The 5444-nt window shown below is 40.3% G+C and overlaps 1 long non-coding RNA gene across 1 annotated transcript; it reads left to right on the top strand.

The window, feature by feature from the left end:
* Positions 1 to 1335: 1335 nt before the first annotated feature.
* Positions 1336 to 5114, top strand: LOC140389398 (uncharacterized). Its single transcript, XR_011934377.1, has 3 exons — positions 1336 to 1409; positions 2428 to 2568; positions 3665 to 5114. It is a non-coding gene; the product is annotated as an uncharacterized lncRNA (long non-coding RNA).
* Positions 5115 to 5444: the final 330 nt, after the last annotated feature.

Here is a 5444-nt window from a genome sequence, read left to right as displayed (position 1 = left end):
CATAGTGATTCATTGAAATAGTTTTCTGCATAGTGATGCCGATTCCACTTTTCCAGGACTGCAAAACGGTTGGTGAACGTCCACAGTCCCTTTAAATATTCATCGATTTCGAAATGGAATGGCGAACATTGCGAAATGACAATGCGGCAAATAATGGAGGCATAGGCCGTTTGAAAAGATGCGTACGCGAGAATCCCTTTCGAATATATCTTGCTGTATACTGTCAATGCCCTTTCTATTATAGTTTGAACAAATACTCCAAGAGGTATACAAATTGAGGAAAACAGCAAGAAGAGCAGTGACTTTCATAGAATTTCATAGAATTTACAGTGCAGAAGGAGGCCATTCGGCCCATCGAGTCTCCACCGGCTATTGGAAAGAGCACCCCACCCAATGTCAACACCTCCACCCGATCCCCATAACCCAGTAACCCCACCCAACACCAAGTGCAATTTTGGACACTAAGGGCAATTTATCATGGCCAATCCACCTAACCTGCACATCTTTGGACTGTGGGAGGAAACCGGAGCACCCGGAGGAAACCCACGCACACACGGGGAGGATGTACAGACTCCGCACAGACAGTGACCCAAGCCGGAATCGAACCTGGGACCCTGGAGCTGTGAAGCAATTGCGCTATCCACAATGCTACCGTGCTGCACAAATGAGGCAACTTCGCAAAAATTATTATTTATTCCACAAAATGGGAAAGATCTGCACTTTAAAAAACCAACAGCAAACAATCAATTGATTGATTGATTTTGACCCTCACAGAACCACTGTGTGCAAAGAATTTAGCGGCGATGACGATTTGAACTGTCAACATGAATTTCAGGTAATGGAAAATAAATGATTGAACATACAGAGGAAACCGTAAGTGAGAGTTGGCTGAAATGCCTATGCTGATTCGAGCAAATCGGTGGTCTGAACATTATTTCAGGGATAATAAAGGCGGAGCTTCGTGAATGTACAAAGAATATTCCAAACTGAAACAGATTTAGACTTCATTTGGACTAAACGAATCAAACTGGGACAACGATCACGAGAACAAATGTGCCCAGCAAAAAATGAACTCTTCGAGTGTAACCTCAGTGACATCAATATTTCCCAGAACACATTCCCTCAATTGGAACGGCAATTTAAGGGAAACATGTCAGAATTTCTGGTATTATGCCATTTGTAACAAAGTGTAAGCTATCATGAATGTTATCATTCCCAAATGAATACAATCAGCATGTTCCTGCCCTGCTAAAAGTACATTTGTTACAAACTTTGAAAAACTAGCTGCACCACGAATTCCTAATCCGTTGACTCGCTCGAACTGAATGTTTTTTTAAACTTATTTCACAATAAAATTGCTAGGATATAGATTGCGTGCAACTTCATGTTGAGTCCAATGAAAAACGGAGGTAAGTTTATTTCACGTTTATGTTTGCTTACGTTCGCTAATATTCAGGCATTCAATGCCGGCATTAGGTCAGATTTAAATTGAGTAATCAAATCAGCAAAGTACGCCCTTCAATATTGATAAGATCCTCCTGAAGTTGTCTATGTGTATTCCAGTAATAAACCGTCTCTACTGACCGACTTTATTCAGCCCAGACATATGCCGTGGGTCTCATGATTTCCCGGTAATCCTGCTGCAGTAAAGTTCTGCATTAATTGAACTTTTCTCTGCTGATTTTCTTAAAATCACTTTTGAACTGTCCCACTGGAAATTTAGCTCCGGCTCTAAAATGTTGGGGATATGCCACCTGAAATATGGAAGCGTGCTTCTTCTATTTAACATTGTTCATTGCTGTATATAGTAAATCGTGGAAACATTCTGATTTTAACATAAAAGCCTTTTTTGAAGTAAAAATCGGAGATTCAATGTAAACTCTGCAAATGAGTTCCGGATCGGAATTTTTCTCAAATGAGGCAACATGATTACATGAACAGGAAACATTGGCAATCATAAATAACTCAACGTTTCGGACGAACAATATAGTCGTAATTTCTCGGATTTCACGCATGAATGCGTAGTGAGTCGGGCGGACATTTTGAATCTCACGCGAGTTTCATATCCACTGACGACAATGGGAAAAATCCGAAGGGGTGTGCAAATAATTAATCATCCAAAATATGTGTTTATCTTATATTCACCACGACATCAAAATTGGACTCAGAGAACCTTTCGTTGGACGAAAGGGCGACTGATGGAAATTCTCAGGGAGTAATTTCAACACATGTGTATCTCGAATTCTCTGTTTGTTTTTTTAACTCACCGACATCATATGAATAACATTTTATACAGATACAGACGGGGTGATTTCGAATCTCGAGGTAGGTTTCAGGAACAGTGTGGTGTAACTTATGTTCTTAGGACGCATACACTTTTGTTCGTATGTTATCACACTAGTACCTTTTAATCTTGTTATTTTACAGTTGGTTAGTTTCAAATGGCGGCGCCTGATGATGAATACATCAATATTAGAACTGAACCCTATGATGAAAACAATGCTGAAGACGAAAAAAAGTACAACAAAGATGAAGATCAATTAAAGTACACGTCCATGAGTAAAGAAGGTAATACCATGCAACGATGAAAGCAATGGCACTGGCCATATGATAGTTCTGTTTTCAATTTACGTTTATCGTGGTCTAGCCTGAATGTAAGATTAGCGGGGGAAATGGACAGCATTCGCAGCAAATATTCAGCAGGGAAATGAAAGTAAACTGTCATGAGGTGGAAACACACTAAGAAATCATAGCATCCCCCCAGTCAATATAGACTCTGATCCTACCACTGCTGCAACAGAACACCTTACCCCGCCTCTATCCCCGTAAACCCATCAAAGTTTTTTTTATACGTTGCTGGGACGTGGTCGTCGCAGGCAGCGCCAGAAATTATTGTCCATCCCTAATCGAACTCGAGGGGGAAGTTAAATGTCAAGCACATTGCTGTGCGCTTGGAGTCACATGTGGCCGGACTGGGTAAGGACGGCAGTTTTGATTCCATAAATACATTAGTGAACCAGATAAAATTTTATGACAATTGATCCGGGATTCACCAGCTTTTTAATTCCCGATTTATTTTATTGAATTCTAATTCAACCAGTTGCAGTGGCGGGGTTTGAACCTCGGTCGCCAGAGCGTTATTCTGAGTAACTGGTTAACTAGTCCAGTGACAATACCACGGCGCCACCGAATTATTAGTATGGACTGTTCATCGAACCTGCACATATTTGAACTGGGAAAGGAAACCGGGGCACCAGGAAGAATCCCACGCACACATGGGGAAAATGTGCAAACTCCACAGAGCAGCCCGAGGTCATAAGTGAACCCGGGTCGCTGACGCTGTGAGGCAGCTGCACTGCCCCTGTGCACAGTACTAACCCAGGACTAATGTTCAGCTAATCTTTATTGGAGTATATAGAATAGAAAATGGGGCACGCGTCATCAGGCCCAGCACATCGACTACCTCGAGTGTTGCACAAACTCGAAGGTAAGATTATAACTACACGACCCAATTTCACATTTAATTAAGTAATACTTGTGCGCGTGAGAGCAGCTTGAACTTATTCATTTAATTTACGTTTCGTGTGATCAAAGCTGAATTGATACTGATCGGCTGATCCTGGCAAAATGCATCTCAATTGATTTTACGTTTTCCTCCAAATAGAATCCATGTTTGTTCGAATAAAATCCTGGAACGTTTGTTGTGCATTATAGATTGAGCCCTTCAATCCATACCTCTTCCAAGATTAGATGCTGTTCGGACTTAATAGCGTTTATCTAAAGTGCAAGTCTTCACATCCACGTTGTATGCATGCCAGATGTGTTTGGAAAGGCGTGCAATTTTTGGAAATGTTTGAATTTACCATTTGGACCTCGAACTGCCATTGTGAATCAATGGTTGTTATGAAAAATCTCCACTGATGCCGCAAATTAAGCATATTGTCTTTCAATAACGTAAGTAAACCTTTAAAAAACAGGAACATATATAAATACAAATATGGAAAGTAGGAGGTCATTCGGCCGGCCGCTGCTACTCCTCAATTCATTGCTATCATTGTCGATCTGTGATCTGAACGCTGTATTGTACAGAATCCGACAAGTTATCTACCTTCTGGGTGAAGATTTTTAACATAATGCCAGTCCTCAATTTCATACTCCTTGTACCCACACTGTGATGCTTTTTTTACTGAACTCAACTGACAGAAGCAACATCATCACTGCAACCAGTCTGTCGGGCGCTGTTGGGATTATGAACGCTTCAATTGTATCTCCTCTCATTTTTTCGAAACTCAAGTGAATAAGCTTCCAGTGGACCGAAATCTGTTCTCATCTCATAATCCTTCTTTTTCCCAAATCATTCTGGTTAATCGCTTATGCACGATCCCTCGGAGAATTAGGTAAGGAGACAAAACCAAGATTAGAGACAATATTTGAAAGATGTTTGAAGATATTTCTGGATCCAATCGTTTTGTTTCAAAATTAGGAGTCCTGGTGGAAACATTGAGAAATGCTGGTAAGAACATGTAACCATGTAGCCATTCAAATATATAGCTGAGCTTGCAGTAATCTTTGCTCTGTTCTGATTTCCATGGGCAGTCTTGTTTGTAAAAGCGTGCACGTGATCTTCCATCTCGTCAGCAAGTTTCTTGCAACCAGGGGCAGTGCTATTCATGCTGTAGCATTCCCATTTTGTGCCAGTTGCTTATTTAAAGTCGAAACATTTAAAATAAACCAAAATGGACGCTTTTCATAATACACAAGAGAACTGAAGCAGAGACTTGTTGATTCTGGATATCTGTTGTTTTGGCTATTAGAGATCATGCTGAGTGCAAGAGAGGAATATCTCTCTTAAAAAATAAATCGGTGGCAATGGACTTATGCTTACTTTGAAATCTCTTCAATTGAATTCCTATGTTGCTTCCTCGTGAGAGAAAATGCAGGAAGGTATTGTCAGCTCTTGGTCCATAGTGTAATTTTTGTTTCGATAGTTGTTGATGGACGATTAAAGTTTAAGGTTTAATTATGAATTTTAACAATAGTGCAATGTAATTGACGTCTGAATTTCCAAGTGCTGTATAATCACTCTCCAGTTCACTTATTCAATAAAGTGCCAATACTGACGAACCTTATTTTACATAAATTATTACTTTTAAAATTGACAACTCAGTGTTAAATTGTGTGCAGCCGCAATTTCTCGGCCATAGACACAGTTCTTCGATTGATCATGCTTGCAGTAAAGCTTTTAAAATACAGAACAAGGGGGACGTGATGAATATAGGTTACCTTCAACAATTGTATTATATGATTCTTCTTATCAACATGAATAAACAGAATCATCTTTTCCGAGGAGGCGATGCTAAGACCACTGCTTGACGGCTGCAATGTAACTTCAACGGCTGTCATGCCAGGAATGGTGAGCTCGAATTTTGATCCATCTGACAACG

Source organism: Scyliorhinus torazame, chromosome 14 (assembly GCF_047496885.1).
Source record: "Scyliorhinus torazame isolate Kashiwa2021f chromosome 14, sScyTor2.1, whole genome shotgun sequence".
Lineage (NCBI taxonomy): Eukaryota > Metazoa > Chordata > Chondrichthyes > Carcharhiniformes > Scyliorhinidae > Scyliorhinus > Scyliorhinus torazame.
The sequence above is the reverse complement of the archived record's forward strand: the minus strand, read 5'-3'. Positions and strand labels throughout refer to the sequence as shown.